This window comes from Numida meleagris, chromosome 2 (assembly GCF_002078875.1).
Source record: "Numida meleagris isolate 19003 breed g44 Domestic line chromosome 2, NumMel1.0, whole genome shotgun sequence".
Lineage (NCBI taxonomy): Eukaryota > Metazoa > Chordata > Aves > Galliformes > Numididae > Numida > Numida meleagris.
The window spans coordinates 26,802,428-26,829,264 of record NC_034410.1 but is presented as its reverse complement, the minus strand read 5'-3'; positions in this window follow the sequence as shown (position 1 = coordinate 26,829,264).

The window sequence follows — 26,837 nt, the reverse complement described above, 5'->3', positions numbered from 1 at the left end:
ACAGATGCACCAACGTGTAAAAACTGCAAGTTGAGTGGGAGTCTCAAACCTAATGTATAGCTGTGCACTTAGTCTGAAGTGCTCTTGGCAGAAAAGAATCAGGACGCAATGCTTATGTAACACCAGAGTACTTGCTCTTGTGTTTTGTCTCTTGGTGGTGATGAAGCAGCGTAATCAAGCTTGCTGTAGTGCAAAGTATATTCATCCACTCAGGATTGCTCCCATCTGACTTACTTAGGAGTTTTCATTTGTGCGCTTTCAAGGATTAAGTGTATTCGCCCAACATATGACAGAAATTTTGTGGAAATTGAACCCTCCTGATGGTTATATAGGTTATCACCACTGAGCCCACCCTAGTGTTTCATATAGACCTCCCTTGTTCATATCTGCTGCATAACATAGTAGTCTGAAAAACACTAAGGTGTGAAAACAATACCAGAGCACAGATTAGAAAGATTGCTTTAAAGAGCATCTGTTTATGCAGTTCACTTTGTCTCAAAGCTTCACAGTTAGGTAAGTGCTTCTCTCTTCATCTGTGTTAGTACATTCATAGAATTACCAAGGTTGGAAAAGACTTCTAAGATCATCCAGTCCAACCATTCACCTATCACCAATATTTCCCACTAAACCATGTCCCTCAATATAACATGGAAACTCTCTTTGCAGTTCATTAAGCAAAATATAGAGGTTTCAGTTCCCCATGAATTTCACAGAGAGAACAGGAGTCTTTGAAAGGCCGAGTCAACTCATTGAGAGGAATGTTGACTGTAAAAAGTATCAAGCACTTCTATTCATCCCATCCTCCTCCTCAGGAAACTGATAATTTTTTTTGTCATTCAGGGAAAATGAAAGATGCTAATAACTAATGCTCAGAAAATATTACTCTGAATACTACTGACTAAATTCAGACTTAACCTATGGTGAAGGTCTGACAGAGAAAAGAAAACATGCCTGTGATGGTCCCAAATGTGAAAAGTTCTGTATCATTAGTCATAGGGCAAGAAAGGGACAAATGGAGTCATTATTTACCACTTCACTACCAACCATGGAACTGTTCCAGGCCATGTCTCCAGTAATGAAAACACCCTGAAGTTCTCATACAATTTCCACCCTACATAATCACCTAGATGACAGCTGGGATTTTAAAAGTGTTCTGCCCTACTAACAGACATATGTAGCTCATAACCAAGGATGATTAAACAGGTAATGGAACAAGGCATAGTGTGACATCGTACTGAAAGACGAGATGGTAAACACAAGTATTCAAACATTACTCCCAGCTTGTGATAAATTAATCAAGCACCACTATGTAGAATAGCATTCATGTTACTTTAAATATTCTGCATATCTCCCATAAATCTTTTGTGCAAAATCCTTCTATGCATATATAGAAATGAATCATATCACATTGTTGCTGGCTATGCATTATTTGCTGAGCACACTATGTTTTAAATTGCAAAATCCATCTTCTTTTTCTTTTGTCACCTCCCCAGTGGAAGGATGGTTTCCTGGAGCTTATTCTGTTGCATGTCTGACAATATCAAGCCTACCATCAATAAATTAGTATAAAAATTGAGTATAAATGATTACAATTACATTAGGTCAGTGAACAAGAACAGGATACAGAAAGCCTAGTCGCCATGTGTATTTTGCTATAAACCTGTCAAAGGTTTCTTGTTAAGACAATACACACATAAAGTAAGAAGGGGGAAATAACTCAATTTTTAGTACTCACATAATTTTCAAGTAAGTTTATGAATATTTGGTTAAACAATCTTGATATGAATATGTCCTGAGTTGTCTGCCTTCTCACAACACAGCTACATACTGCATAGTGTTAACCATTCTTTCTCCTGCTGGAAGTCAGGCACTTGGAGATTAGGTATTAATGGGTTTTATCTCTGAGGCACTCTCTTCTTTAGTTCTGAATTACCATGTCATTCTAATCAATGTATACATTTGACATTAAAGCATTAAAAGTGATCAGTATAAGCACAGCATAATGCCTCATGTCACTTATGTGCTTGATAAAAAGTAGAAAAGAAGGGAATTCTCATAAAACCTGTATAAAGTAGAAAGGATGAGAATCATTTGCAGGACTAAAGCATTCTTCAGGATGCTAACAGAAAATCTGTAAATATTTAAAATTCCTGCAAAGAAAAGGGATTAACAGAGTACCACTCTCTGGTTTTTACTTGCAGAATCTTGTATTATTTTCAGTAAGTATGAAAGGCAAAATGTTACTTTTTTATTGGGGTATCCTACACATTATTGAAGCTTAACATGAGAGCACATGAAATTCTCTCTTGATCAGGAATAAAACACTGACCTGATTTTAGCCCAATCAATTGCTTCTTGTACTGCAGTAGATCTTGATGGTTCCCAGCCTCATCTCTCTGGGAGATTTCCAAACCACAGACAAATCCACCCTCTGACCTGAAGAGATAAAATTGTTAGAAAATTTAAAATGAAATCAAATATAGTGCAACTGAACAAATGATGTATAAACAGTGAGAATTTAGGAAGCAGAAAGCACTTGGTTTCATAGACTAATGAGATATTCAATTAATACATAGTTCTGAATAAGCTGCATTTTTGTTTTATTTTTCTAGCTTATAAAAATAATAAGAAATAAATCTGGTGATTTTCTTCTGAATTTCATTTTACGTAGTACCTTGAATGCTCAAATGGAATCACAAGAGGGAACACAGAGGCCAGCCAGACTTTAGTGCTTGTTGTGACAAACCAAGAACCATCCTATCAGATTGATGTCCAGTCTGCCTCAGACAATGTTCTGTGTTAGATACACAAAAGTTTAGGAAAGTAAATTATAGACATTTGTGAAATAAATGGTTTGCACAAAAGCACCAGTTGCCTTGTCATCCCTCAAGACATATTGCAGGATATTCACTTGTTAATTTTATTGGACTATGTATGATATTGCTTAGCACTAATCAAGAAAAATCAGCCTGTAAATCTAATTCTGCTTTTTTAAATTTTACATTCTTCCAGCAGTAGCCCTGAAACATGCTTTGAACTGGTATGGTTCTCACCTTTCATGTAAAGCCATGTTGCACATTTGATGGCAGAGGGAAAACACAAACAAGGGATTTAACATTAAAATCATTCCTACTGCTAAGACCTTTTGAAAATAAATTGTTGCTTTCAACCATCCTCTAGGTTATCTCCTAGTCTCTGCCCTTTCTACTGTAACTTTTGTAACATTTATTGTGTTTACATGACAGCTTGGTTGAGATAATACACAACATACAAAAATATAATACAAGAACATTACTATAAAGCCCAGCAACATGTATCTGCACGTACGGAATGCAAACAGATTTAGAGTCAAGGCAGATCTCTCTTTCTCTCAATGTTGACAATTGTGCTCACTCAATACAGAAGAGATGTGAGGGACTTCTAGTGCAAGCAAGCCCAGAGGCTTCCAGACCCATAACTTCCCTGGGCTGGGCTCATTTCATGCAGTTCATAATCTATGTTTGACAGGACTGAATAGTGCTGAATTTAAACTTACGCTGCTTATTTAGAACTAGGCAATCTGACTAAAATGTAATAACTCTTTATCAGAAATGAACTCTCTCAATTTTCCCATCACAGCTGCAATTTCTACCGTTCTACACACCTCCAGGGATGGTGACTCCACCATTTCCCTGGCCAATGTGTTCCAATCCCTAATCTCTCTTTCAGAGAATGAATTTTTCATAATATCCAACCTGAACCTCTCCTGGCGCAACCTGAAGCCTTTCCCTCTCATTCTATCACTGTTACCTGGGAGAAGAGGCCAGCCCCACCTTGCTACAACGTCCTTTCAGGTAGCTGTAGAGAGCTACGAGGTCTCCCCTGAGCCTCCTCTTCTCCAGACTAAACAATCCCAGTTGCCTCAGCTGCTCCTCATAAAACTTGTGCTCCTCACCAATTTTGTTCCCCTTCTCTGGACACACACCAGGACCTCAATGTCTTGTAGTGAGGGGCCCAAAAGTGAAAAGAGTACTCAAGGTGTGGCTTCACCAGAGCTGAGTACAGTTGGATGATCATCTCCTTGCTCCTGTTGGCTACACTACTTCTGGTGCAAGCCAAGCTGCCATTGGCCTTCTTGGCCACCTGATTACACTGCTGGCTCATGTTCAGCCAAGTATCAACAAACACATCAAGATCCTTCTCCTCCACTCTGCTTTCCAGATGCTCTGTCCCTGAAGTAATGCAAGGGGCTGTTGTGGCCAAAATGCAGGAGCTGGCACTTTGTCTCATTGAACTTCATCCCATTGTCCACAGCCCATTGATCCAATCTCTCCAGGTCCCTCTATAGGGCTTTCCTACCCTCAAACAGACTAACATTTATGGCCAACTCGGTGTCATCTGTAAACTTACTGAGGGTGCACTCAATACCCTCATCCAGGTCCTCAATAAAGACATTGAACAGGATGGGCTCCAATACTGACAGCTGGGGAACACCACTTGTGATCGGTCACCAGCTGAATTTAATTCCATTCACCATTACTCTCTGGCCCGGTTATCCAGCCAGTTCTTTACCCAGCAAAGAGTGTGTCTGTCCAAGCTATGGGCTGCCAGCTTTTCCAGAAGAATACTTTGGGAGAATGTGTCAAAATTTTTGCTGAATTCTAGGTAGACTGCATCATCAGCCTTTCCCTCATCCACAAAGGGCAGGTCACTCGATCATAGAAGGAGATCAGGTTGGTCAAACAGGACCTGCCTTTCATGAACCCATACTGGGTGGGCCCAGATGTCCCACAGCAGCCATGTGATCGCACTCAAGATAATCCGTTCCATAACCTTCTCTGGCACTGACATCAGGCTGACAGACCTGTAGTTACCCAGATTCTCCTTACGACCCTTCTTGTAGATGAATATCACATTAGCTAGTCTCCAGCCATCCGGGACCTCTCCAGTTGACCAGGAATGCTGATAGACGGTGGGAAGTGGCTAATCTGTAGAATGTATGTTGGATTGTGACAAGCAAAGAGGAAATATTTTTTTTAAATTCAAATTATAACCTTGATTAAATTCTGCACATCTGGAATTTCTCCGATATTCTTACTAGAGAAAGTAAAGATTTAAGGATATTTTAAAAGGTAATTCCAAATTCTAATGTGCAGTAAGTTACAATATGGGTCCCATTTTTGATATTACTATATGTTATTTGCTATTAACAGCAAAATAACAAATAGTATGCCTGATCAATTAATGTCTTAGTGATGTCTGAGCTATATTTGATAATGCCCAAACTTTATACAGTATTGATTAAAATAATTTGCATCCCAGTAATGAAGTGCAATTTATAATCTTATTAATGAACAAAAAAGTTCTGTTTCATATTTTATTTGATATGTTCTGACTAAGCGTCAGTTAACATTTACTGCATCTAGAGCCAGGTCGTAGAGATAACATTATGTTATCTCTCTTGAGCAGACAGAACATCAAGTGATACCCTGTCTAAATTATTCTTAAAACTGTAGAAAACACTATGCAATATGCAAAGTAAACACTTTATAAATAATTCACCACCTTTGGCCTCATGAGGTTTAATAACCTTCAAGGACCCAGTGTGGAAGAATAAAAGAACAACGGTATCTCAAGAGCACCACCTCACTGAATCACAATCAGGCCTAGGCCCACCATGGCCCTAGTTTGCAGGCTGATGTTCCAGCCTGGCCTCAGCTATCCCCATCCCCAGGGAGGTGCCCACTGTCCAGGGCTGATGCTGCCACACTGTCCTTAGCCTGCTGGTGGGATGGAGCCTGGTTGTGAGGCCCTACCCTAGCAGTCTTGGGGAACCCCCCATGCCCCAGCTCACACTGAACTTTGACACCAAGTCTTTGGAAAGCTTCACTGAGCTAGGGTCTCTTTCCCTCCACCCTGCCTAGCTCACTCAGGAGACACCTCCTAATCTTTCATCACATACTTAAGTTAGTATGCACATATGGCAAAGTTAAGTTACTTAAGTCAATTTTATTTACTTCATAGTGCTTACCAATACTGCACATCCAAAGATGCACTGTAGCAAATTGTGGGAATATTTAGTTTCAACTGAACATCTGTATAGAATCAAATGAAAGGTGAGGTTACAAGCTTGTGGAGGTAGAGCTCCATGGGATGATCATAAAGGGAGTCCCCAGAGGAATAAAGAAGATACCGATGCATGTTTCATACCAGATACCAGCTGGTGGAGAGCAGCATAAAGTTTGAACCAAGGAGAAAGGAATAGAAAACCTGTATGCATTAAATTATAATTAAATTCTTTGCCCTTTTCTCCACTGGTGGGATTAATTCACCTCAAACATAAATCTTTTCCAGCCAAGCAGAGGCTGGAAGCTTCATGGGAAGCCCCTGGACAACTGAGCCTCAGATGTGGAATGACAGCTCACAGAAATAACTCTGTTTTCTGAGGTTATTTTTAGTCTTGCAATCCAAAAGAGAAAATGTTTATAATTTGTAACAGCTGATATTCCTGCTGTGTTTGCACTCAATATCACATCTAGCTTCATCACTATTAAAACAGGTAATATGTCTCCAGGTGAAGTCCAGTATGTAGAACTACTTTTAGAAAAGAAAAGCAGTTCCAAGATCATCCTTTGTAAGAATGGTCTCTTATAATCACATTCTTTCAAGTAAATGTACTACTTCATATTCATTCAAGTTTGAAAACTTCTGAATAAAAATCAAAGTCCAAAAGCTTGCTCCATAACAAGATTTATTCACAGATCTTGCTTTAAATAAGTAATTATCCAAAACATCATCTGATAGTTACAACATTTTAATTTTTCTATTCAGTCTTCTAAATACGACTCTGAGCAAAGAAAGTATAATAAAGATGCATTTAAGTTTTACCACATCTTAAGAACAGTGTAAACCTTCTTGCTACAGCAATAATATAGCTTTATTCATTTGAAAAGAAACTGCTCACTCTACCTTACAAGAACCATACATATGAATGATGCCTGAGCTGTACATATCTCTTCAGGAGAGAACCATTTAGAAATAAATTTGGACCTTTGGAACCCAGACAAAAAGAGTTAAGAATGAATCACCTGGAAACCAGATCAGAATGTATACATGGCAGATTCAAACAATGGCAGCACTGACTTTTTGACCAGTTAGCAACTGCAGTGCCATAAGGGATTAAGAAAATTTGCCATGTGGAAGTAACAAAAGCGTTTCAAAGTCTTAGAAAACTGACAATGGCTGTTTTCAGTAGTGCAACTGCTCAGCTTTTATATGTCTCTGAAGTATGTGGAAAGTATCAAGGCTTAACTAGACAGCTACACTGAAGATTTGGTTACAGTTCACGGCAGCAATAATTGAAGTCATTAAAAAATCAACTTTGGTGTGGAAGAGCTTTTGTAATAGGCAAGCATTAACTATGATATAGAATATAAAATATAACAAACAATCCAGCTGCCGAGAGTCCTAAAGACATATTCATCAATATCATCAAGAGAATGTAGGAATTCTTACCATTCTATCTACTTTTCCACTAAAAGAAAACTGAAGTCATGAAATCTTCTCATCATTATTTCAGATTCATTCAGAGGCTATAGAGACATTGGACAAATTCTACCTCATATATGTCACCTCCTCAGCAAGAATTGTGTAGCTGTTTGTGAGAGTAAAAATGAGTTTATTTACATAAAATTTGAGAAATTACTTATTACTAATCCAATTTTTCTGTGACTTTACAGTACTGACAGACAGATACTTAACTGTTATATAAGTTATCAGTTAGTTCTTGGAAAGACAGCATCTAGTATTTCACTGACTAATCAGGAGCTACCTACAAGTACAGCATTGGGAAGAGGTTAGCCAGGATCATCCTGAAGGTGATTTGTTTCAGATTCAGAGAGGGAGGAAGGAGCAGCAAAAGCAGGGTCTTGCTGAAACCTATGAAGAGGAAAAAGCTACATGTAGGAAAATGAATGAAAGGAATGGCTCTGTTCCATCACTAAAATAGAGGCTGCAAGTTCAAACAGAGCACGGTCAGAGTCTGGATAATCTCAGCAGTAGAAAACATGTAAAGGAATTTGAAGCTGAGTGTAGATACTGTAAGAACTGAAAGAGCTTTGCTATCTGCTATTACTGTACACTCAGCAATGATGAGTCAGGGGGGAATTTACTTCAATTTATTATTAGACTGAAATTAAATGCAAAGAATCATTGCTATCTATTCAATGCAAAGTGTAATCCAAAATATTCTGGGATGTTCGTACCACCAGAAGTTCTTCAAAACATTTCTCCTTTCCTAGTTACTAAGGCTAATATTATCTTCATAGGAATATCAAAGCCCCAAATCCAATCTCTCCTATAAGTGGCTCTGTTAAAGGCAGTTGTTTCAAATACCAACATACCAACCCACATCTCCTCTACTGGGTGGGAAACAGAAAGGAACTATGAGAGGAGATAAGTTATAAACTCCAAATATAAATTGGATATCCTCTCTTCATTCTCACATAACATTATCATTCATCTAAATAGCTTTCTTTTTAATTCAACCCTCTGTATCCTCTCCGTGATTATTTTAAGAAGACTTGCAAATAAAACTGCTTAGAATTGCACTTGCCCACTCAAATTCAGTGTATAAAAGCTCGATAAAACAATAAATTAGAAAGGTTTAGTCCAACATATTGTTTCTGAAATTTCACTTTGATTTTAACCTGTTCTTTAACATAATGTGATAAATTGTTTTTAATAACTCTAAACCTTTTCCTAACAAGAAATGAACTTTCTGTTCCTAGGCAAAACAATAACAAAAAACCAACAATTTACAGAATTCTAACCAATAAATAAACCACATATTTTTTCAGTGTGAGTACATTTATGTTAATTTGGCACTATTTAGATCACATTACATGAATCAGATCCTACTGGACTTCAAAATGCTCAGATACTACAGAATGATGCAGTCTGGAAGCAAATGAAAATTGTCAGAGGTACAAATAGTGCCAGGTGTTTTGGCTATACCTCCTATGCCACCATTAGTCTGTTTGCCAAGTATGTCAGGGGAGAATGGAGCATTATGAGAGCTAGGGAGCAATGCATGTGAGCATTGCAATTTACAGCAGCCCAGAAACTGCCTTAGGGTAGGGCATGGACCACCGCTGAAAACCAAATATGCAAAATGGGACTTATAGCAGGAGTCCAGGCAGTCTTTTTTGTTTCTTTTAATCAGTGCAACCCCAGTGCAAGACCTAATACACTTCTCAGAGCACCTGTAAAATCTTGATCACAGGGATAGTACAAGACAGAAGAACTGCTAAAATATAGAAGATAAAGCTAAAAAGAAATATAAGATTCCCTATGGAAAAGTAAAACTAAGAAAACTTGGCTATTTTGTTTTTGTTTTGTTTAAATTATCCTATATATCTTTTTGAAGAAGAACCAGTCCACTACAGATCCATGAATTTGAGAGTCACTAAAAATGCTTGATCTGGACTTCTTTTCAGTAATCCTTTGGCTTTCACATCTTTGCCTTACATCTGCAATTTCCAAATCGTTATTCTATTGCCAAGCTATTGTATGCATTTAAGGATGCCAGCCAAATTCTAATAATGGCATCATTAAGAGAGAGCTCTTGCAATGGTAAATTCTGTATTACTCTCCTCATTTTGCCAATCAGTGATGTCAGTAATATCCTGTTCTTTAGGAACCCTAATTAAATTCTTTCATTGAAATAATCAACATTTGTGTTTCCAACCACTTTACAAGTACAGTAATTCTTTGTCTGCCAGCTGTGAGAATTTCCTATCCTACCCTCTCACATTAGCAAACTGAAAGGGGAAAAGTTCATTCCACACTTACATAATGAATTCATAATTGAAGAAGGTAACAGACACATTTTTGCTTATAATACTAAAGACTAAGCCACAAGCTAAGACAGCTTGGAATTAACCCAACTCAAAAAAATAATTTAATAAATACATTCTTTATAATGTATCTTCAGGAGCCACAGTACTTTAAGTAATAGATTAAACAGCTAATCCACTCACTGACACAGGAAGAACATGATCAGTCTTCATTTGAATCTAATCAGACAAAACTAGAGAACAGTATACTTTAATTAAATTAAAAGTCATTTGCAGAAAGTTTGCATATGAACTGGACTCTGGTTCATGATTTTTAAAATATGTAATCAGCCATACACTATGCTAGCGAAGAATTCTGAAGAACTACCTGCAAGATAAACTTCAGAGGAATGTTCTGCTGCGCACTTCTGATCCTCTTACTATTAGTGTTGAACTATATGAGGTCATGAGCCTAGAACCAATAAGCATTTCTTCTGTAATGCAGAGCATAATGGCATAGCTTTAGGCTGAATCCACTGCCAAGGAGAGACAGTGCCTCACAGCAGAAGCCTAAAGAAAGATTCTGGCTAAGAAGAAAGAAAGCTGCTAAAAAATATTGTATAGGAAATGTGAAGCACAGAAACATGAGAACCCTCATTTGCCTGAGATACATACCTTGGAATTGTCTTTTGAAAAAAAAAAAAATCTATTCAAAAAGATGCCTTTACAGAAAGACTCACACTTTTCTTGGTACACAGTTTTCTATACTAGATAATAGCTAGAACTTTCCCTTTTTGGAAAGCCCCTTGTCTGGGGTAGCCAGAAAAGTTAAAACCCACCTCTAACATTTCACAGGTGAGTGACAAGTTTTGAAAATTTCAAAGGTTGGAGATTTCAGTCTTTTACACAGCCTGATCATCTATAATGAGCACTCTTTTCTTTCTGTAAGTCCAGTTATGGACTGATTAATTTGTCCTTTCAACATGCACCTCTGAGAAGACCCTAGATTTATCTTGTCTGTAAATCTCCATTAAGTACTGGAAGACTACAATTAGATCTGCCCTTCGCTAGTCTAAACAAACACCCCCAGACTCTTAGCACAATTGGCCCCATTATCAGTCACTAAAATATGCCAGTTGCAATTGTTTGGAACCAAATTCACTGTTTGTTGGTACAGAGAGTTCTCCACTCAACTAAGAGCTTAACAGTTCAGTCCATCTCTCTCAGTTTGACTAAGAGTACACTGTGATATACTGTCAAAAGTCTTGCTAAAGTGAAGGTAGATGACTTCTGCATTCTCCACATTCACCAAGTTAGTTATTTCATCACAGAATGAACTGACACTGGTCTAGCACAATCTGCCATGGATAAATATGTGTTGACTGTTTCTTCTTGGCTTTTCTTCACCATGGAGAAGAATTCTAGAAGGATTTGTTCTATAATTTTCCTAGGTACTGAAGGGAGGCTGACCAAACTGCAGATCTCCAGATCCTCCTTCTTACCTCTAAGGTAGACATCACATTTTTTTTCCCTTGGTCACTGCACACCTCTCCCTGCTGCCACAAGCTTTCAAAGGCAAAAGAGACTGTGGCCTTAAAATGATGCTGGGTAGTTCTCTCAGCACATTTTCAGGCCCCTTTTCTGTTTCCAGCTTATCTAAGTAGTCTCTAATTTGGTCCTACTCTACCCTGGGTAGCACATCTCTCCCTGTAAAAGCAGACCTTGCCATTAAAAACTGAAGCAAAGACAGTTCTAGGTAACTCATTTTTTTTTCCATGCTTTTCACCAAAAAGTCTTCAGAATAATGATGCAGTCTAAACCCACATTTTCTTCAGTCTTGTTATTGCTGCCAATAAGCCTGTAGAAGCTTTTCTTTGGTCTTCCTATATCCATGTCTGCTGGCTCATAGGATGAGCCAGCAGTGTGTTATGAGCCAGCAGTGTGCCCAGGTGGCCAAGAAGGCCAATGGCATCCTGGCTTGTATCAGGAATGGTGTGGTGAGCAGGACTAGGGAAGTAATCCTCCCCCTCTACTTGGCACTGGTGAGGCCTCACCTCAAGTACTGTGTTCAGTTTTGGACGCCCCAGTACAGAAAGGACATGGAGGTGCTGGTCCAAAGAAGGGCAACAAGGCTGGTGAAGGGCTTGGAGAATATGCCCTATGAGGAGCAACTAAAGGAACTGGGGCTGTTTAGTCTGGGGAAGAGGAGGCTGAGGGGAGACCTCATTGCTCTCTTCAAATACCTGAAAGGTGATTGCAGTGAGAGTGGGGTTGGTCTCTTCTCAGTGGTGACAGGTGACAGGACAAGGGGAAATGGCCTCAAGTTGCACCAGCGGAGGTTTAGGTTGGATATCAGGAAAAACTTCTTTACAGAAAGGGTTGTTAAGCACTGGAACAGGCTCCCCAGGGAGGTGGTTGAGTCACCTTCCCTGAATGTGTTTGAAAGCTGTTTGGATGTGGTGCTCAGGGACATGATTTAGCAGTGGGTTGTTAGAGCAGTATGGTTAGGTTGCGGTTGGACTTGATGATCTTGAAGGTCCTTTCCAACCTGAACAATTCTATGATTCTATGATTCTATGTCAACATGCCTTGGTGATATTTCTGATTTTTCCTATATTCAGTTATCCCATTCACTTTCATGTAAAAGTTCTTGACTCCAAAGCTTGGTGATTAGCATACTTAATCAGGTGGGAGAGTTCTAGGTGCGAGCTCCTGTTCTAGAAATTGGTTCAGTGGTTCATCAGGTATCTGTTCAATATCAAATAGACTAACAATGTTTCTTAACTGACTGCACTGATCAAGCCAGTGCATTCTCCTCCAGTCCACGGGGCTGGCTTTCTTTTCTGTATTGTAGTCATACTTCTAATGAAGTCTTACAGATCACCAACACCCTCATGAGTAGGGCCCTCCTGAGACATGAGAGATCTGGGTGTGAACAACTTCAGAACAGTGAGGGAGATGGGTACATGCCTGAATTCAGAACTGTCCAACTTTTCTAAAGGCTGTCTTGGAGTACAAAAGGACACATTTTTTCTCTTGTTATACTTCAGAAATAAATGACCAGTGCTCTTCCTAAGGAGGATGATACTGTTTGTTTCTATGTTTCCTCTGAGGACATTAGATGAGCTGAGTGTCTCAGGTGGTAGAACACATACGAGGTGGATTTCAGGGGTATAATAGAAAATAAATATTCCATTTCAGGAAGAGATAATATTATACCTTACAGAGACTATACAAACTGGATCAGGAAGATTTAAGATACAAGCTAAGAATGGCCTGAGACAAACATGATCTCCAGGTTTTAGACCTAAGTGACAGATGGCTAATATTGTCCACAGTAACAAGGGAAGGGAGGCACAGACGTCAGAAAATTGTTAAGCTTTCTCTAAGCTGATGTCTGGACATTCACAAGCAGATGACAGATGTATATGTCAGGTTTTTACATTGGACAGGAGATACATAGAGTCAACAAGAACAAAAATGTACTTCTAGGTGCGCACAATACTGAAAGATAACAGCCTAAACACAAATGCTGCTGTACATCCGTGATGTTTTGTGCCCCTCCAAATCATCCTCTGCTCAGAACTGGTTGGTAGAAGGGAATTGTGGCCATAGATGCTCTTGTAGAAGGGAGGGTTTGTGTTGGTTAAAGAGATTCTTTGCCCCTTGTTGGAGTGATGAACAATAGGAGTCAATTAGAGCTTCTAGCACAAACATGACTGCAGGACTCAGCCCATGGAGACGAGACTAAGGATCACAAAGGGAAATGTAAGCCCCAAATTGTGGTTTCCCCTGCACTTGCTTTTTGCTCAAAATATGCTTTCAAATGGAGTCAGAATGCTTTTTTGATAACAGCAGGCAGAAAGGTTCAAATGACATTTTCTATCACTGGCACAGATAGAACCATGAGTTTGGAAAAAAAAAAAAACCAAAATGATAGAAGATCCAGGCATACAGTCTCACTGGCACCAATAATCTCAGGAGAAAAGGACTGAAACTATGATTAAAATAATTCAACCAAGATATTTTTTGAATTTCATCAACCTCAGTTGCTGTTTCTAAAAAAAAAAAAAAAAAAAAAAAAGACAAGAAAAAAGACAAGACTTTATTCTCTTGGGAGCAGAAATACAAAAGGCATTCAAAGAGTGATTCCATATTAAATATTGGAAAAGTAATGTATGAAAAGCCAACAGAGATGTAAAAATAGATTTTCATATCAAAGACACACTGCTTAACTTTATGTTCAGAGTTATCAGTAGCAATTTTTATCAAATAGAAGTACTGTTTTACAGTGAGTAAAAAAGGGAACCAGAAGAAAAGATTTGGTGTTAAACCAAACTTAGTTCTTTATTACTATCAGTGGTGATCTGAAAATAAAAATAAATACAGATGAAAATGTTCACTGGATGTTATCAAAGCAGAAGGCAAGAGACTATCAAGCAATCAAATATTATTTAGTTCAAGTGTAAAGTCTCTATCAATGGAGTGTTAATTAATTAACACTAAGCACAGAAATTTATTGGATTGCATTCAAACTAGGGATGAAAAAAAACATTGTTCAGATTGAACTAGTCAGCTGTGAAGGCCTGGGAAGGCTCTTTTACTAGCAACAGTAACAAAAGAGAATTTGTCTTTCTTAATAGATTTTACTCCATTAAAATAATCATTTCACTATATAGTTAACTAATTGAAAGCCTGAAGGATATTCATATATCTTATTAGTTACTATAGTAGAACACACAGAGCTCAGATGCTATTTTCTTCCTTCCTATATCATTCTGTCTACATATATCCTTTTTCTTCATCTTTTATCTGACTGCTGTTTCTATGCAAACTTTCAACTGTGCTGTTAGACATAAAAAGAGATACTGATAACAGCATTTGTTTTCCAGTGTGCACTGAAAAAGATAGACCTCCTTGACAATCTTAGAAACCACATGAGAAAGAGAGACATTTTTTATTGCATGATTAGATTGTTTTTCTTTTCCTGGCATTTCTTGTCCTAATTGCACAGAACCCACCTGTGAACAGAGATGGTGAGGTTTGGCTGTAGCCTGATAAATGTCTCCCTCAGTACAGTCCTTGTTGGTGTTCCATGCCACAGAGACATAGCAATGAAAACAGCTATTGTTTCTGGGAGTAATTATTTTTTTTAAAGATATGATAATTGCTTGTCATTAATTATATTACTAGTATGTTCCATTTAACTGAACTTCATTCAAACCAGTTTGCAACCAGTATGCAAATAAAAGCATAGGACATGTTACATATTACAACTAGGAATCATTTGTGAACTCTCAGAGGGAGACCATAATATTTTTTAATTCATTCTGATTGCATAAAAATTGGGCATTATGGTTCTTGGAAGGAAAGTCAAAGGTGGGCTTTCAGAAATACATAAACCAACATAGTCACCTACAGTTCTTACATTCAGCATGAAGTTGCCTAAAATATATCAAAGGAAAAATACATAGCTTATATAAATTTTTAATATTTTGTATAATTTCCAAGTAGTTAGTTCCAACACAAAAATAAGAGTCTTGCATGAATTTCATTCTCATCCTGATAAGTTTGAGCTTGTTTTCCATTTAGGAAAGTTTCCCAAAAGTTTTCCATTCAGGAAAAATTTCAGTTCATATACCATTTTGCATGTATAGGGAAAGAAGAAAAGAAAAAACACATCCCATCCTTTTAATAGAAGCAGTGGTACTCTACGTAATATAATTCAAGAGTCAATGAGGCAAGAGGAGTGCAAATAAGCCTGTCAGTATAACATAGAGCTAGGTATTTTTCAGGAAAGAGAATGTCATGTGTCACAATGACACAAAACTCAGAACCAGTGTTTACAGTAAGTATTTATCCAGTTAGCCTAGCCCTCACTTAGAATAAAGCACTATTCTTGATTTCTGTCAGCCAGACTGACTTACATTTGGTGCTAATACCAAGTAATAGAGTGACAAGAAATCTGTTTTGATTCCTCTTTCATAATATATGGATATTTTTTCCAACTTTAAAATTACCAGTTTCTCACTCCAAACAGAGGAATCCAAACTGAACATGCAAAAGAATGACATCACTCGTTCAACAGAGCTTACAACATATGACACAGCAACCCAAGTCTCAACAGTGGAAGGGTTAATTCCAACCAGTAATGTAATTGCTAAATCCTATATTACAAAACAACTTTGAGTAAGTAGATGAGTGAACACCATACCTGGTGTATGTCATAGTTTAGCCTTCTTAATTGCACCGTTCTTGCTCAGAAAAATTTCTCCATGGCAGAAAGACAGAAAAATGTACTGAAGAAATATAATCACATTTGCCACACTTGAAAAAGCAATGGACAGTTTGACCAGAAGAGATAAAAATATTGCCACAAATACATCATAAAGAATCATTTGATAAGTTTTACTTTTTCCCTTTCATTTGCAAAGAAATAAGATTTTTCGTTTGTTTGTCTTAGGACTATTTATAAGTTGAAAGGTATTTTACAATGAGGTAATTGAATCTTTTCATATTTGTAATTGGAGTTGTCTATGTTGGATTCAGTGACAACGTGCAAAATTGATGTGCCAAAGCTGGGAATCTAGGAATCATATTGCTGGCATGCATAACAAGAAATACAAATTTTAAATTTGTTTTCCACATTTTAAAGTAGATAAAATTTGCTGTTCCATGAGATCCACTAGCAGGAAAGAGTTCATTAAAAAAGCAAAACCATACAAAACTTTGCACATTTGTGGAAAGACAATTTAGCATTCCTCTACTGTTAGCTGTTCTAAATCCTGTAGGTTGCATATATTAGAGTATACCAGAAAAATGGAAGGAGGAAACAACTTCAACCATTCCCTCAAATTTGAGCTAACTTGGAAAATTAAGAATCAGACAAAGTTAGAATGAGAATTTTTTCATCAGGAAACTTTTTTTTTTTTTTTTCTGGTTATCCCCTATTGTCTGGGAAATCACCTGCACAGAAATGTTACCTTAACATCTCCATGTCATGCTTTTGTGAGCTGATAGTAAAGTTTCCACAAATACTTCTTTGAGCCATTAAGTCAACACATTATTTTTCTGTGACAGATTGGATGATGGTCCATACTACATCTGAGGGTGTCTCTCTAGTCAAACATGCTCTACTTTAATTAAAGGTGTGATTTCAACTACATAAGACAAGAGATGTGATAAGTTTTCTCCTATAATTCAATTCACACTTCACAGACATTTTTAAAGTCGTATTCATCTCAGGTTAAATCAACACATGCCAAGATTGAACTGAGTGCAACTTCTAGATGGACTAATTCAAATAATTTTTAACCAATATGAAGCTACACTGGGAAAACTTCACTGTGATTTTTTTACATTGACAAGGCGGGTAGCTGTAGCAAATAAATAAATAAATAAATAAATAAAGGGATATATGCCTTTTAAGTGATAGAGTCAGCTGTGGAAATCTGTATTTCTAAAAAGGAGGATGTGGAAAAGGTAGCACAGAAAAGCAGAACAGCACTGTCTAAATAGCATAACAAAGATTTCCAGCTTGTACCATCTGAACCTTAGTTAACAATTCTGTGAACACGCTTTCATTGTTCTATTTTTTATTCCACCAGCTGCATCAAGTATTAAACAGTTGAATCCACCTACTCTTCGGTACTGCACAGTTTTCATAGCTAAGATGCATAATTAGGCTTTGATTTGCAGTTTCTAATCAGCAGCAGAAGCAACACCTAAAAAGCCATAGTAAAGAAGTACCAGATTTAAGGAGGCAAGAGGCATAATCATTTAAATTACTCCTACATATTTTTGAATCCTAAAATTGTAACCATTTAAGAAAATAATATTAACGTATTGTAGGCAAATCACCAAAAAATATATGGTTGTACCCTCTCTATGATACAAATGAAGTTTTAAAACAAATGAAGTTTAAAAATTCTTGTTTAAAAATCCAGACATGAAAATCACTTTGAAAATCTCTAGTAATATAAACAGAGACAACAAAAGTAAGTTCTTCAGATATGTTGCTCAGCAAAATACAGTGGATGCGGAAGGAGTTATAGGATGGGAGAAGAAATTATCAGAATGTATATCGAAAGTTCACAGTATTAAATAAATGGAAGGTCTTTTGACCTTCCATTACAAGTGTGTACATACTGTCAGCATAAGAATTTCTTAAAACTCCCCTACTAGATGAACAAGGAGTCCCAGTTCTGGCCTAAGATCAGCTCCTGTGCTGAAGAATTGGGATGGGGGTAATTTCACCTCCAAAAGAAATTTGTTCTACTCCTCATCTGCTGGAGATGGGTCAAATCCTTATTTACAAAGTTTTTTTTTTCTTTGTAATGTCTTTTTGCTTTTGTTCATTACAATAAAATCCAGTTCCTCCTTGAACTTTGCTAAATTCATCAATTCAAGGATTCACCACTCACAATGCAAATGTTTCTTTCACTTTGTGTCATAAAAAGTGGTAAAATAGGTAAACTATTCAACTATTCATTTTACTCTCATTAGGAGTTTTTCTAAAGAAAACAGAGCTAGGTTTTAAAAATGTCTTGAGACTGAAGTGTTTCTCCCTGTGCCATTTCTCATCACCTGTCTCTCACCTCTCCATAGACTTTCAATGTCCTTTCTGAGACTGAGAAAGAATGATAGTATCATAGCTGAGATCAGATCATTACTTTATTGCTATAGAAGCACTATAATGTTTTCCTTACTACTCCCCATCCTATTCTTTATTACCATAACATCTTGTTTCCATTTTGTACAACTGTTGTTCATTAAACCAGTCTTCAACTAGCTATATTCCAAAACAGTTATGTCCATTTCCTGAGTTAATGCAGGTGATTTGGAACCCTGTATGACAATTCGGGATTTATGTAACATCTCTGGAGGAGTCTAAAGAGATCTTTTCTCCCCTCTACATCAGCAGGGAATAAATACTGCTTTCAGATCTCCTACAGGTCATAAGTAACAAGCCAAACACATTCAAAAAATACTCCCAGACATGAAGAATGCATAAGATAATGGATTTACTAGATCTGAAATAATGGCTTGCTCTACCTCCTGGGACAAAAGCACATGAGCTTTTCCTTAGTTCATTCAGAAAAGAAGACTCATTGGGAAAAAGAAAAAAAAAAAAACACCTCTTGTCTTGATGAGGAGACAAACTTTCAACTAAGTTAGAGAAGGCAGGCAGCTGGAACTTGATATACCACAGGCATCAAAGTCCCAGCTGTCACCTCATTTCAGTCTGTTAGCTCAGTAGGAAGTGTTCTCTGGATCCTAACATGTTTTTTCTTCATTCAGGTAATAGTCCTGAATTTACTCTTTTAGAAAAAGCTCTTATTTACGGAGTTCAGATTAAAGACAACAATCTTTATATTCTGATAGATGGGATATAAGTCCCTTCCCATTGTCCTCTCCAATACTGCACAGTACCTACATCACAGTTTTAACCCACACACGTCAGCATTACCCTAGCTGGCTCAGGTATCAGCATTACTATTAGCAAGAGAAGAGCTCAGGCCCACTCTGCAGCCAGAGACGTGCTTTGGAAAGCTGTGAATATATATTTAGGAGTACCTAAGGCAACTATGCTTACAGTAAATTTGAAATAATTTCTTTCAGTAAGTTTGAAATAAACACATTCATCTTGAAGATAATGCAATAACAAAAATCTGTTCACCTTGCAGGGCCGAATACAGCTGCTTCGGCAGTATCACTCTCAGGTTGAAAGCTCAGCTGATTCATCTTTGGCTGGAATTAGCTGCAATTAGATTCTGCTAGAAGTGACTTAATTATATTCATCAAAGTTTTCCATCCTTTACCTACTTTCATGCAATTGATATTACATTATGTTCACACTTCTTACAGCCAAGCTGACTTCTGAAATACTTACAGGCAGAGAGACTGGCCTGTTTGCCCCTGAAAGACAGGCATCACGTTCATCAGAGGAAGAAACACTATGCTCTTATGCATAGCTTACTGTTTGAATGTAATTAGGAGGCTGGTATGAAACTGTGCTGCACTGAGAAACCTGTGGAAGAACACGTTTTCCCACTGTTGTGAGTCCCTTTATTGGCATGAATTTTAGTTTAATCTACTCTTACCATCACCAGTACAGACATCAAGAGTAGGGAGCAGAAAATGTGCTATCAAAAAAATAATAATAATAAAATTTAAAAAGTGGTGTCCTGGCCTGACCAGGTTGTGCTTGTGATTATGAGCTTCAACTGCAGTCTTTTCATGAGCTGTTCTCAGCAACCGAATTGCTGAGAACTCTCTGCCCAGAATAATGACCCATTTCTTCATAACATCCAGACATGAAAGTTCAGTTCTCCCTGTGCTATCTCAGGTAAGATGCAACAAAAAGAGAAATAAATAAAAGATGGTGTAACCAAATAACCTTTTAATGCAGTATTACCATTTTCAGCAACAGGCTGCAAGGCCACAGGACTGAGGCTCAGTAGGCCTCCTCTGCCTGAACCCTTCTTGACCCACCTCGATCTTCGTTTTATTTTATTTAGTTGTGACTGTAATTTTTCTAATTGGCCAATTTTCTGCAGTTAATTTATTTTATCATTGTATATTGCAACTTCATATATGTTTACACAAAAACAGCAACAAGCAGTTATGCTACAAGTGAGGTATTTGTGACTTTGACATGATGATACAGCACAGAGAAATACAGGGCTTGTACAACAGCAGACACACTGAGTCGTGAAAACAGGATGCAGGGAAGAGGCCACAAGCAGAGGATGCTGGAAGAAAGGAGCACGGGATGGCACTGGAGACCCCACAGCTATAAGCCACTCAGTTGTAAAACTTGAAGGTCAGTTGAAGAAATGGAGACCTGGAGCTCAGCAGAACTGGTTGTACAAGTAAGAAAGAGAACAAAGAAATAATAACTTATTTTAAAGGCACTATATACAGCAAATTCAAGTGTACCATGGAAGCGCACACCAATGAAGACATAGCAAAGGTATAAACGTATGTTAGCAAGTGTATAAAAAGACCATTGAGATACCCAGCCCATAAGTTCCTGCATTACATTGATTCCATCACAGAAGAGCAATCCTTCCTCTCCTCAGCTTCAGTGTACTACATAACTTGGTGTCCTTCACCTAATCAATAATTGCCTCAGGAAAAATAATAATATAATACATAAGTGATAACATAGCATAACAACTGATGACAGAAAAAGACAATTAAGGTGATGTGGAGCATCAAATTTATTAAATATTTATCTGAGACATAAATAATAAAACCTGCATTTTAGTTTTTATGCTCAACAGATGTAGAATTGACTTATAAAGAAAGTCCCTTCATGTAATTATTGCTACATAGTTACCCAGATGTCTTAAATTCTTTCGGGATTCATTCAAACTATCCCTGATATCAAGCAGTGAAGGGACACAGAGTCAATATAAATTGGAAGAATCAGAAAGCGTGTAAGCAAGGCATAGATGGCAAATAAAATGCTTACACGAATTTGTTAACATGCAGAATTCAAGTTTTCAGGGAAACTAAGAAAAATATTTTTATTCTATAATTAAACTAAGTACTCTATATATGAAAATCGTATATTTGTTCTCAGCTGTATTACAGGTCTGGTAAAATGCTGGATATTAGCCTAACAGAAGGTGCCTTCTAGCACAGAAAGACAAAAATTGTTGTTTTTTTCCTAACCTTTTCTCTGGGCAGGCTATGCCTCACTTTCAGGACTGAGCTATTTGTTTTTCCAGATATAAAATTTCCACAAGTGCCGTTTCCGTGTCAGACATTCAGATGCTCAGATATTCCAATGTTATTCCTTGGGAGGGAAAAAAAGCAATCGGGGATTGAAGTTTCTGAAGCTGGATTTGACAATACTGAGAAGCAGAAAGCATGCTTCCACTGATTGCTACTTGACTTCATTGTGAGAGTAATTACAAGGCCACACACACAGCATTTTCCTGGCATTTCCACCAGCATGCCATAATTTTTTTCCAATTACTGGTGAACATTTTTGCCTTTGAGTGGCTGACTCCTCCTTGCTGACAAGAAAATATCTGTAAAGCAAAGCTTTCTGTAACCATATGGTCTGATTTCATCACAGCTCAAAGACAAGCATTTAAACAAGCACTTGGGATCCTAAAATGTTATGCGTGTACTTGAGAGACCAGTTCAGGAAACCTTTCCTAACTTGTTTAGACACTCAAGACACCTTAACAATCTAAAGTTTCAGGCTTTTATAGTACATCAGATGGAGAAAATAATGGCCTTCCAACAGGGCAAGAGTAACCTTGATTGCCTGCCATTTTGCAGGAGTCTGTTTTTAGCCTCAGTGCTTGGTCAAGCACTTTGGTAGCACAGTGGGGATGACATTACTAGCATTTTTCTGCTGTTTTGTGTTGGTCTTTCAGCCATCACAGCTGCCATCTCCCTGCATTTTCTGTTTTTCTATTTATAATGGGGCAATAATATAATTTGCATTGGGTATTAGAATAAAACCGGTTTTGTACCCAAACAACATTAAAAAATTCCCAAATCTCAAGATAAAACCATCATCTTCCCTTGGTTCACAACTTGAAATTTGCACAGGGGTACTGAATCTATCCCCAGCTGTTTACAGAACTAGCAACAAAGTCAGTGAAGGTTCTGTAAATAGAAAAGAAGTCAGAATATGCTGTTTAGCTCTCTGAGTTTCATTTCTAAAACCCTGCCTTCCCTCCACAAGGAGCAATTTGAGTAAGTGCTTTCTCTGTAGGCTGTCTTCAATAACCTTGTCAGGAAGCAAAAAGCAAAACAAACAAATGAAACAAACAATACAATGAGAAATAATAGCTAATAAACAGGGAAGTGCAGCAATCTAATCTGATTGTATTTTCTATTTTAATACACTAGGGACCAAATCCAGGAGTGATGTGAATTGGTTAAGATTGAAATTCATCCTACTTCTTGTCAAATCTCTCTCAGTGAATCAAAGAGGCAATTGGGAAAAAAAGTAGAAAAGAAAGAAAGAAAAAAGGAAAAAAAAAATTAGTAGAATATTCACCTACAAATAATAGAAATAGCAGTTTCTGCTCCTGTTCCTGTTTTCAGTTATATTAGTTATTATTATTTCAGTTATATTCAGTTCCTGTTTTGAGCTATATATGCAACATTCTAAAACATTGTAACAAACAAACAAAAACCTATGTATACATACATATATATGTGTGTGTCTCTGTTTACACACACACACACATTCGCATGATTATATATATATCTTAATTTAAAGATTTTGGATTACTGTTCCAGGCACTGGAATACCCTTTACAGACAACCCGTCTATGGTCCATGAAGAAATGCATGACACTGAACCAGCAGTGCCAATGCTTTTATCAATGCACACAAGTTTTATGGAGAAAAACAGCAGAATTAAGGCGTACCCCGCATTTTTTCCAGCCTCTTTTTCAAGAAAAATGAATATGGTTTCAGTTACAGATGAAATAATGGTAGCAATTTGTTTTGCCCCATTTGATTTCTGCTTTTTTTATGAATCTTTCCCCTTTCATGTTGGCAGCATGTGAGTTCAGTCCTCTGAACAGAAATAAAAATCCTCTCAAGACTGGGCAATCCTTCAACATTCTGCCACAATACATTGTTCTGTCACTAGATTACCTTTGAATTTGGAGGAAAGCAGCCCAGCATGAGATGACCTGTACTTTTCAGCTAGTTTTAACAGCAGCAAGTTAGATTATTAATAACAGGAAAAACATGAGAATTTATTCATGTAAGAATAAAAAATACCTGTCAAAATTTATCTGTATAATAGCATCACATTTTTCCTTCTTTACTTCACAATACACTTCCAATACTAAATTAATGTTCTCAGTCTACTCTAACAGTACTGGGAACATTTCCACTCATCAAAAAAATTTAAGTTTTGATATCTCTGAAATAACTTTTGATACCAAACATTGTAAATCAGCAGAATACAGCCTGCTCTTAATGAAACTAGTTCTAACAGAGAGGGGTGAAACCTGGGCCCAGATTCTTCCTGGTTTTGTTTGTTTTTGTTTTGGTAATTCTTCCTTGGTAACCAGTCATAAATCCATTCTTATTACATTATTAAATTTTATTAGTAGGCAATCTTACTGAATTATTAGTGAATTATGGTGCTAAATTGCCTCTTTACAACAAAATATTTCTGACAATAATGCATCATCTCTCTGATTGACTGTTTTATGCATGTTCTTTTGCTCTCTCATAGACCCAGTTTGAGACAGGAGATATCAATTTGTATTAATGAGAGGAGTGTGACAGGCATATAGGTCTTTCTCTGTAGTGCCCTTTTTTAATTTCAGAAAACAAATTGTTAGCCAGGCCAGGCATTGAATTGCATGCATTCATTCAATGGCTTCTAATTATTTTTGCAAGTATCACTGGAAGTAGTCAAGCATAATAATTGCACTGAATGCTAAAGCATAGTCACATTTGACTTAAAATTGAAAGAAGATCTGGGGGAGGAAGACAGAGAAGGGTCAAATTACTTTCCTGTAACTTTCTTTTTTTTCAGTTTTGTTTAAGATTTCAGCCAGCAAAGATTCCTGAATCCAAAGAATATTTCTAACCACAGCATTATTGAACTTATAGGACTAAAGTTATTTCTTAAATGTGTCCTCTCCTTAAAACAAAGATGTTATTGACTTTTCCCCAAATGTGTAATCTGCTGTAGGATTCTCCTGTTACCTTTATTTCATTCTTCCTATATCTGGGTGTTTCTCAAAAACCTTTTCCATCCAAAGTTAGCAGTGAGAAACATTTTTTATGTCTAAAGGGTAAAACATAATATATTGTCCATTAAATCAAAATTCTCAGACCTATGCAATATCACATATATCCATATTCAGGCTTATACATAAAATTGGCTTAAACTTTGATAGTGCTGAACATCCATGACTCCTAGTTATATTTGAAAGGATGTCAGAAAAATCGTGCTACTTTTACTAAGACACCATTTGTCACTGGGCTTACTCAAGGCACCCCTACAACAGACTTTTGGGATTTGTTATACTTAAACCACCAGATGTTAAAACTGCTACAGTTGTTTGAGATTGATTAATTAAAGGACTCTCATGACAGAAGATCAAAGAAAACTACGGCTGTAATCCCTCCTACAGAATGTCCCCCACGGGCTGGGTGCAATGGAGGCCACCTTGATCTCTATCACTGTGTCGATTACTCTTTATCAAAATTGGACAAAGGAAAATAAGGGTCATCTCTGCCACCACTCATATGATTTTTCCTACCTGAGTCTAAATAAAATCCTTCCTGGATACCTATAAAAGGTGCTCTTCCCAGCTTCATTTGCTCACTTCTGTTTTATTCAAGAAATACTAATTCCATTCCGAAAGACATTTTCAAAGCTTATTAATATGTGGGAACACTAAGCCTTTCCATGAATTTTCATACGAGGTCTGCTCTGAAAGTAACACCTGCTATCTTATTATGTTGGCTCATGATGTCAGAGGCAGATGTTGGTGGTCTGGCAGTAGAGGCTGAACCTTCTTGCCGATATTCCATTACATTTTGTTGCTGAGTGACTGATGGCAGCAGAGGGGCAGTCTGACAAAATTGTGTCTGATATGGAAGTGTTTGTGAAGCAAAGGTGTGGAATTGGATTCCTCTATGAGGAAAAAATTGCACCCATTGATGGTTGCTGAACATTTACGGAGACCAAAGAGTGGTTGGTATGTTTCAGCAGTGGCGACAGCAATGCGAGAGATAAGTCGTGTTCTGGATGGCCATGCACAACTGTCACACCACGAAAAGAAGAGCATATCAATCAGCTCATCTACACTGATTACAACCAGGGAACTGTGTATGGAGCTGAATATTATCTTCAATGTGTTGGAAACAATGGAGGTAACGTTGGAGTATCACAGCTTGCACCAGGTGGGTCACACAAATGTTCACAAGGGAAAAGAAAATAAATTACATGCAAATTTTTCAGGACATATTGTACCAACAGAAAGCTGAAAGAGACAATTTCTTGGACTGCATCTTTATTGGTGATGAGACGTGGTGTCACCACTGTGAGCCGAAGTCAAACTGGCAGTTCATGGAGTGGCAACACATGAATTCCCCACTGAAGAAATAGTTCAATTTAAAGCCCTCAGTGAGCAAGGTGGTGTGCATTGCCTTTTGGGATAGGGAAGGGGTGATCCTTGCTAATTTCCTGGAACCTGGACAAGCCATCAATTCTCACTACATCACAACACAGACTAAACTGCATGCAGGCTCTTGTTCATTGCTGATGAAAATGCACAGCTAATGGTAGCTAATGGTGGTGACTGTTTTGAAAAATAGTGTTTGGTAGCTGAGAATTTGCTCTATCAAATAGTATTATTGAGTTCATTATATCTGCTGTAGTTTCCATGGAAATAAATAGGAGGCATTACTTTAGAAATGACCTACGTATTTTCATAATGTTACGTAGACATACCTCTATGAATTTTGTAACCATCCAGATGGAAAAAGTCATCTACTGCCAAAAATACGGATTCTTAATAAACCTGTCTTCATGTTTCAAAATTTCCAAGGCAGAGAATGTAATGATAAACTTCTTAAAAGGATTTTGCCTTTAATTCTGTGGAAGAAGCAGCCTGCTGTTTTAATGAATAACCATTAAATGGCTGCTGTGCTAGTGGATATTGATTTCAGCAGGTGCTACTTGTCACTTAGGTTGACATTTAATATCTGTTAAAGGGATTCTCCTGCTGAGTGACTTAAGCACAAGCATTACATTAGGACTGCAGCCAAGGTTGTTGGGATTAGTAATTTTCCTTGAAAATATCTTTCCATCAGCACTGTCAAAATCCAAAAATAAAGGCAAATTTTTGATTTGGTAAAATTTGAATGAATTAATGCATATTACATAAGCACGAGAAAAGCAACATTTAACTCCTTCCTATTGTTTTTTGCCTGACACCCTATATGAGGTAATAGACCACCTGATGGAAAGCATCCTGCCCAACAGCATTGCCAATACACTCAGCAGTC